Below are 10,302 nucleotides of genomic sequence, written 5' to 3' on the forward strand. Positions count from 1 at the left end.
TACGTTAAAATTAATTATTAAATTTATTTATTAATATAATATTTATATAAAATATATATTAAGAATAAATTAAATATTTATATATAAATATATAATAATTAATTTTAATAACTAATTTTAATATGTAAATAATATTTTTGGTAATTATATAATACAAAGAGCTAGGAATATTGATTACGATGGAGCAAAATATTTTTTGGTCAATTGAAAAAGAAACGAATAAGATGGAATTCACAACGGAATATGTCCTTTCTTTCAATCAAATAGTAGTGTTATTAACTTATTATGCCCCCAAATTAATAAAGTGATTGCTTTAGTGTTTAAAACATAATATTTAATTTATTAAAAATATTAATATTAATATTAATTAAAAAATATAAAAATTATTTTTAATATTTAAAATTTATTTAAAAATAAATTAAACAAAAATTAAGTATCATAAAATTAGTTAATTGATAAATTACTTTTGACATTATTAAGCAAAAAGACAATACTAATAACAGTCAAATTTCGTAAAATTTCAATGTAAATTTTGAGTAATTAATGAATATTTAATTAATAAATTAATTATTATTTAAAAAATTAGAAAATTAAATTTTATAATTTAAAAAAATAAAAATAATTAAAATAAAAATTTAAAATATTAATTTTAAAATTTTTTGTCTAAACTTAAGTCAACAGATGGAATCAGTCAAACTGGACTCAAGGTTCAAAATGTATAATTAAAAGCTCAGCCTTCTCTCCCCCATAATCACATGAAACACGCGGAAGAGGAAGGGGAAGCCATAGAATCCTAGCCCTCATTCCATTCTCGCTTTCAAATTCCTGTATCTTTCAATTTGCAATTCCGATTGACGAGTCGTCAGCAACCACGCATTCGTTTTAGAATTCTCTTTAAATTCATTGGAACAAAGTGATAAAAATTTTGATATTTTTCATGCACCTAGCCTTCTTCTCTCTAGATTCGAAAATTTGAGGTTTTAGTATTGAGGAATTGAATAAATTTGATGATTTAGGTAGACTCTAGTAGTGGGTAATCACTGGATTTTGTCCAAAACAATCGTGAATATGGTAAGAAATTATTAAACCTTTGTGAATTCTTAAATTAGTGAATCTTATGTTAATTATAGTGATATTGTATGAATTAGATTGAGTTTCATGTTGAATTGGAGTTCAATCGGTGGTTTGGAATGAAATTCTGGTGGTTGAGCTTGCGAAATTGACATTTGGAGACTTGGAGCTTGTGGAAGAGAGGATTTTTGGATGTTCTGAATTTAGGGAAGAATCGACCAAGGTATGGTTTTGACTTCTCGTAGTTAATATATAATATTACGTGAAAATTTAGGTTAGTTGACTTAGGATAAATTGAATTATGTGAATGGTGCATGTTTAGTGGATATAGTGAATAAATGTTGAGTTTGATGTGAATTGTAGTTGGAAATTAGTAAGTAGTGTTGATAAATTATATGTTGAGATGATGGTAGTGGGGTTGGTGTTGAATATAAATTGTATGTTGGGTTTGATAGTGAAGTGGTTGGAATTGATGTAATTATTGTATATATCTATATATGTGATGGAAATGATGTTGAATTGATGATGAAGCATTAGTATTTTGAGTGACTAAGTAATTGATGAGTAGTGGATTAGTGTTTGGTGAATTATGAGAATGCTTGAGATGGTATGGCAGATTTGGTTGGTTCGGATTAGAAAATTTGGAAAAAAAATTGAGGTTTTGGGTTTTGGTAAAAAAAACACAATCTTTAACCAATTTTGACGCATTGTAAATTGGCCCTCAGACCCTTAAATTTGAGAAAACTTGTCTTAAGTAAAAATGGGTCCGAGTGGTTTATCACGTTTGAAGAACGAACGAAAAATCATTTTTAACGAAAAAGTTATGCGCATTTAAAGTTTGGGTTTAAAAACACAATTTTTCAAAAAAACTAAAATTTTTGGTATGCGTGCTTATACACACTGTCGTGTGCACGCACAGACCAGAGCTTTGGTGAGACTTGTGTGTACGCACGAGGGGGTACGCATACGCACACCCTTGGGATTTCACAAGTTGTGCGTACATACACTATGATGCGTACACACACGAAGGAAAGTTCGTCTTGTGTGTGCGTACAGTACCATGCATATGCACGATTTCCTGTTTTACACTAAAATTCTGTTTTTAACTGTTTGACCTTCCTGACAAGCTTGTAAACTTCTGTAACCCCTTGTTTAAGGTACGATAGCTAGTTTTTAGATTTTAGAATAAGAGAAAACATATTTAGAGAGTTAATTTATATTGAAGAGAGATGTATTGAATGCAATAAGAGGAATAATAAAGACCGATGAAGAATTGAGATGATGATGACTGATTATGATTTATGTATGTTGAGGGTGATTATGATAATAAGAGGTAATGATGATTAATAATGTTATTGACTATGAATAAAGTGCAGTAAGAAGGAGAGTGAACTTGAAAATAAATTGAATCTAATTGAGATATATGTGAGTGGGTAAGATGCAGTGATATTGTCCATTTGCTCTAGGTATAATTTGAGATTTCAGGTAAGATACAGTAGTATTGTCTACTTGCTCTAGGTATAATTTTAGATTTCAACTAAGATGTAGTGGTGTTATCCACTTATTCCGGGTATAATTGAAAATTTTGGTTAAGATGTAGTGGCATTGTCCACTTACTCCGAGTAAAAGTTCGAGATGCCGAATAAAACGCAATATGTTGATCACTGACGACAGTGAAACTGAAATTCAAAATGTAACAATTACACTATTTTTTTATTAAAAGATCTTGTGGATCTTAATTTCTTTCTTAGAATTGAGACTGTTAGGCACTTAGATACACTTGTTTCTCTTAATCAAACAAAATACATTAAACTTTTTTATTAAATCTGGCAAGATTCAATTCCTTTATCTATACATATGCTAAACTCTTCAAAACTAACAGTTGTTAGAAGTGTTTCCTTCAATGATCCAATTCTATTTTGATTCATCATTGGAGGTCTCCAATATGCTATTATAACACATCTTGACATATCATTTGGACAAATAAAATCAGTCAATTCATGTCCAATCTAGGATAAGTACATTGGTAGTACATTTGTTGGCAGTCAAGTGGATACTTCGTTACTTGGTAGGTATGTCAGAACTCGCATTATAATTTCATAAGACTAATAATCTTTACCTCCATACTCTTTTAGATTTGGACTGGGATATTGATTTGGATGATCATCGATACGTGTAGGTTATTGCGTCTATTTTGGTCCAAATTTAGTTTTGTGGAAGTGTAGCAAACAATCCACTGTGAGTAGAAGCTCAACAAAACATAATTATGCACACTGGGCTGCAGTCTTTTCTAAGCTCATATAGATTTAAACACTTCTATCTAAACTTCTTTAGTCTTATCACACTCCACTCATTGTGTTTTGTGATAATATGTTTGTTGTATTCTTAGCCTATAATTCCATTATTTATGAGCGCACAAAACATTTTAAATTCAATCTTTAATTTGTACGTGATTGTGTCATAAAAAGTTTGGTGACTGAACAAGTCACGAACATCCTCAAAAAATCATTGTCAAACTTGCTCTTTGACAAATTCAAAAACAAACTCAGGTTGGCATTAAAATCTTCTTAGGTTTGTGAGAGGGGAGGGTATTAAAGAATATAGAGTTAGTTATATGTGTATGTAAGCATGGAGTTAGTAAGTCAACTTGATGGAAGAGCCGTTAGGTTTAACTATCTATATTACTATAAATAATATTCAGAGTCTGTTTGAAAAGTTTTAAAAGTAACTTTTTTATATTTTTGACTTGTAAAAAGTAGTAGTATTAATATTCGATGCAATTTTTAAAATCAAATTGCAACTTTTTAAGAAGCTATTTAAGAGTTTATAGAGAAGTTAAAAAAATGACTTCTTTCATAATACTATTACTAGTACTTATTTATAAGCTACTTTTAATATAGTCATTTATTGTTTAAATTATTTTTCAAAAAAAAATAATTAAACTATTTACCCAAACTGAACCTCAAGTGTATATATCAGTTAAGAATAATAACAACAGTTTACAATAATAAAATTGCTATACTTCTTTTTCTTCTCTTCTTTTTATGTTTTTTCTTTTTTTTCCTCCAATAACTATATTCGTCATAGATTTGGTAGATAATTTTTTTTTTTAGCATTTAGCTAACATATTTTCTAAAAATACATGATAAATTTATTATTAGTAGAAGGTTTTAATTTTTTTAATAAATACAAAATAAATACATTGAAAAATCAAATTTTTTATATTTTCGACAAAAAAAAAAATTTCAATTTGTAATTTTACCATGTAATTTTAGGTTACAAGATAGATAAATTCCTTTTTTATACACATAATTTTTTATAATAATATATGATAAAAATCACATTTGACAACGATGAAGAGAAAAATTAAAAGCATTTATTCCATGTTGGGGGGCCATTCATTTTCATTAATTATCTTTACCAAAAAATTTCATTAATTATTACTGGTCCATGCTGAAACTTTGCTTGTTATTGGACTTAGAGTGAAACCAAGGAACCAGACGTTGTTTGGCCCTTAAATGCTGATGTGTGATCGGGCAAAGTGAAGCTTACCGTTGTGGATGGACTTGTGGTGGCGCCAGTCCAAAAAAAAAAAAGCTTTGTGGTGGTGGAAAATTAATTTAAGTTGTTTTTTTTTTCTTTTTGTTGGGAGAAATTGTTTTATGTTTAATTGTTTATATATGTAGCACTGAAATAAATCGTATTTTATCTTTTCGATAAATTGACATATCAAATAAAAGTGTAAGCCTTGTTATTATATTATTCTTTTGGTCCATGATAAAAGAATAAAGCATAGACATTTGGTTATTGTGTAGGTCTTGTTTATTAAAAAATAAAAAATGTTCGTTCATGTTAGTTCCAGTCTCAAATAAGTGTACACTTTCATAAAAGTTGGTTTCATAAGTTAGTGTTTATTTAAAAAGCTAGAGAACATTTTTTTTTATTAGTAATAACTTTATTTAGTTAAAGAGAGAAGTAAGAAGAAATTAATAGCAAAATATAATAAAAATATGTTTATTAAAAATAGTTTTACAATGAATAATTTACCTGAAATGAAGATTTTTTTTTTTTAACTATTTTCTTGTAAATCCAAGTGCTCTGCGCGCAACATTATTAATTTCTTCTTGAACGGGAATGGGTGGTTATTAGAATGTGTCAATCTTCAAACTTGTTCTACCTTGGATTCTACAAGGCAATGACTTTGTGATCGATATTTGTGGAAAATTCTTTCAGTTTGATGATCGTATATCAACTATGTTAATAAGAAACAATGAGATCAATGGGCATGGGGCCTTAGACTTCATTGATAGATATTATTATTATTATATGATCCTATCATATTCCTGATTGGTTATTATATATTGGAACAAGTACTAATAATTATCACAAAACTACCTCTTTTAGAAACTTAACTTGAAAAGAAAATGTGTATAAATAATTATATTTTTAATATGTTTTTTAAAGTAAGATTTTTTTTTTAGATTTATATAAAATTTTGCATAGTTGATCTTTTTATTAGCATTATGCTAAAATTCTTTTTTCTTGGATTAATAAAGGTCAAACTCTAAATTTTTTGGTCACAAAAATTTTAGTATAATATAATTAAATTACTTTTTTTTTAATTAATAGTAAAAAAGATATAAATAATTATATCTTTAACCATAACATATTGAAGGTGTGTGTTGAAAAATTTTCCGGTTTTAATTAAAACTAGTGTATGAACCCGTGCTCAGCACGGAAAAATTTATAAAAATAAAAAAAAAATTATATGTTTAGATATTTTAAAAAAAACATAAAATAATTATTATGTTAAGAAATTTATAAAATTATTCTCAAAATTAAAGTTTAACTTAAAAATAGTGAGTAATAATTATTTTACACTTTTTTTAAGTAAAATAATTATACATTGGTACAGAATTTAAAATAAAATTAAAATATTTATATTAAAATCTTATTTTTTCAAAAACTTCTCCATAAACAACAATGATAGTTAAATTTATAGACATTCCTACGTAATTCATAAGTAAAACTTTTAAATATCTCTTACTCTTAATTCTTGAAAGTGCCACATATAGTTGGCCATGTGTAAAAACTGGTTTGGGCAAGTACAATCTAACATGAGATAAAGTTTGTCCCTGAGACTTATTAATTATCATGGCAAACGATACTATTATGAAAAACTGTCTTCGTTGGAATCTAACTGGGACGGTTTCATTTGTTGGTACCATATTCATTTTTGGAGTCAAAGCAATATGACCAACATTGTTATCCGTTAAGACTTCACATTCTATGACATGATTTCCAAACTTCCTAACTTGTAGCCATGTACCATTACAAATACCACTGGATTTGTCAATATTCCTCAGTAACATCACCGGATCACCAACCTTGAGTATTAATTTATATGGAGGCAAACCAGAGCAATTTATGCTATTCAGTAATTCAAGATCTAAATTTTGTGCAGACATCCGATTTTTATCCCTAGTGTATGTTCCCGTGTTCTACACGGGATAATACATAAAATTATATAAAATTTTTTATTAAAATTTAAATAAAAAATATACATAGTAATTATTATTATAAATATTTTACAACTTAAAAATATTAAAAATAATTAATATTTATTTTAATCAATTTAAATTTATTGAATGGTCATCTCATTTGCCCGCTTAAGCAAGTATTTGGAGTTCGAATCTCGCCTTGTGTATCACAATCCATTAGTTAGCGACAGACCCTTAATAAATAGAATATCAATATGTGGTGGATTAATTCTCGACTTGCCAAGTTAAAAAATCTGTAGAAAAAATTGTATTTGTCTTTAAAATAGATTAATTTTTCATTAATAGAAATACTTATGAATTTTTGTCTTTGTTGAAATTTTCTTGGGACAATTTTATTTATTACTATCGTATTCATTCTTGAAATCAAAACAATATGATCAACATTGTTACTTGTTAAAACTTCACATTTTATGAAATAATTTTTAAATTTTCAAATTCATAAACTTATGTCATTACAAAAGTTATTAGATCGATTAATATTTTTTGGTAATATGGTGTATCGAAACACCATCGTTGAGTATTAGTTAGTGTGAAAAGAAACCGATAACAACTTTTGTTATTCAATATATAATTTATTCTATTGAAAAATAAATTAATATTTTCTAAACTTGTAAATACATTTTCTTCTAATTTCTTACACCATTTTATTTGCCAATATTTACTATTAAAAAATAACAAATGACCATACTATCTTACAATATATATGATGTACAAAGTAATTTCTTATCTTAAAATTAATTTTGGTTAGTGAGATAAAATGTAAAATATTTTTTTATTTTCTTACTCAAATTTAAATTTAAATTTAGAATTGATTAACAACTCATCATTTTTTTAATTTCAATAAAAATAAATTGGTTAGATACAAAATATTCATCATTTAATAATTTCAATCATTTAAATTTTAATTACCAAAAATTAGATTAAAAATTAATTATAAACTTAATAATCGATTATATATATATATATATATATATATGTATATATATTAGTACGTAAATAATAATATCCAATGTATTGATTATTTATTTTTTTTGACAGAATTAATATATAATCTATTGAGGATTGATTTATTATCCAATTTTTTTTATAAATTTTGTAATATGTAAAAATAGTAATCTTATTTTTTATTATTATTTAATAAATTCTTCTTAATTTTTTAATTATGTAATTAACTTAATTAATAATCTTTATTATTGCTTTTATACTAAAAAAATATCAATTTATACTATTTATATATTTTTTACTACTAATAAATAAATAAATATTTGCACTATTATACTTATTGTGCTAGATGATAACTTAAGTTATTTATTTTGTATGTTAAATTTATTAAATATTAAGATGAAAAATTAAAATTGTTCAATAAATTATATAAATAGTCATTACAGAAAAGAAAAAAAATTATATATCATATATAATAATCCTTGATATATATAGTGTCATGTATATATTAAAATTTTCTATTTTAATTATGTGAGTGATTATTGTTATTTTCACTTTTTTGTTACATTAGAAAATAATATTTAAAACTAAAAAAGAGATAATTAATTTTTTTAATTTGAATTAAAAAATGTCTTGTAAATCTATCTAACTTTTATATATACTAAGTGTTATAATATTAAATAGTATGGTATTTGCTATAACAATGACTCAAAATATTAATTTAAGATATATTTGAACCTGGTAAGACCTCAATGCAAGCAAGATCAACTAAAATCTATTGTTAGGGTCCCAAATCTGACTTGAGTTCGTTACCTTAAACACCCAATGCAGATGAAGTCTATGCGTTTCCTCTTAAATCGGCGCAAATTGGATCTCCGTTGCTAGTTAGATATGGTAATGAGAACTCAGGGGAGCGTGAGAAACCCACTTTTCATCCTTCATTCCTATTTAAAAAAAATGTCTCTATTTCTTTCTCCGTCATTGTAAGTTCCTATTTAATTACTCCTAAGAGAACGTAGATCTCTTCGGGTATCTATTAATATTCTTTGAAAATTTTTTAAAAAATTAATACAAAAAGACATAATATAATAAATCATAAAATAATCAATTCAATATAATTCAACACAATTTATAACATATTCGTTATGAAAAATAACATTTCAAAAGGAGAAAACATAAAAAAAATCCAACATAATAACATAACATAATTTTTAGGACGATACTGAGCGACATAGTGACGGACTTGATGAGAGGTAGAGAAAGTGAGTTAGAGAGAGAGAGGATCAAGGCTGAGAATGAGTCTGGAAGAAAAAGGAAAAATTCAAATTGGAGGCAGAAATTAAGGTTACTAAATTCAAGAAATAGATTTACATATATATAAAATAGGATAAATTAATAATTTTATATTCGCGTATATTTAATAAGTTTCATAGGGCGGGTACTTATGTCCGTGCCCCTATTAGGAGTGGCAAATGGGAAAGTCCGCCCTGTCTTGCCAAAAGCCCGCCCCGCCTAGTAAAACGGTTCTGAATTTTTTCTCCGCCTACCTAATGGTAGGCTAGCGGGATCTCCTTTTTTTTATGAACCATTAAATATTAAACAATATATATAATTTCACAACAATTTCAATAAATTTATAATTTCTAAAAACATAAAAAATTATAATTTTTAAATTCACGCACATTAACGTCTTTATAATTATAAATATGTAATAAATATACTTATGAATCAATTTTTTTGAAACAAAATAATAAAACCAGCATTGTCCAAAGCAAAAAAATATTATCCAAAATATATAATTAAACATCTTCAAGTTTATAATCAATCAAACATAAACATAATCCAAAATATAACTTAAAACTTCTTCAATTATCATCTTCATCCTCTTGTAGATCAATAACATTATAAAAATTTGTAAAAAAATGTCTCTACCAAAATAAAAGCTTGGCCCAGCGGGAAAGCCTGCCCCGTCCCGTCGAAGTCCGCCAAATCCCGTGGATTAGGCGGTGCAGGGTAGGCGGGATTTTTAAGTTTGGTGGTCATAAAATTTCAGCCCAACTCGCATTTTTTGGCGGGTTATGCGACCAGCTCGACAGGTTTCGACCCGTTTGCCACTCCTAGTCCCCATCCATTTTTGCATGGCAGGTCGTGAGAATTTCGGGAGTCCCCATCTAGCTCCAAAACGCGAGTAATTCCTGCAAATACCCGTTTCGGCTGTTTTTGTGATCATCCTTATTGCTAGCATTCATTGGTTCATGACGTGGAGCTATTCTAACCACTCAATAAATTCTCAGATAATCAAAGTCTATGTTATATCATTTTTATAAAGTTACATGTATCCTTATTATAATAATATTAATAAAAGATAAATGGATAAACACTAAACTATTGTTTGGATATAAGATAAAAAAAAATAAGAGGAAAGAAAATGAAAAGAAAAGTATATTTTTTGTGTGTGTTGTTTAGATGAAAAAAAAATGAATGAAAAGAAAATAGAGGAAAAAATTTCTTTTGCTTGAATGGAAGAAAAAGTAAGAAGAGAAAAAATCATAATAAAGAAAAATTATATTAATGTTTTTATATATTATATATAAATTATAATTCAAATGGTAACTCTGTATTTTTATCCATGTTTGCACTTTTGAATCAGTTTTTTTTGCAACTTTGAAGAAAAAAAATTTACGTGAGCTCCATATACACTTTTGTGTTTTTCATTCAATTTCTTTGT

This window comes from Arachis stenosperma, chromosome 5, assembly GCF_014773155.1.
Source record: "Arachis stenosperma cultivar V10309 chromosome 5, arast.V10309.gnm1.PFL2, whole genome shotgun sequence".
Taxonomy (NCBI): Eukaryota; Viridiplantae; Streptophyta; class Magnoliopsida; order Fabales; family Fabaceae; genus Arachis; species Arachis stenosperma.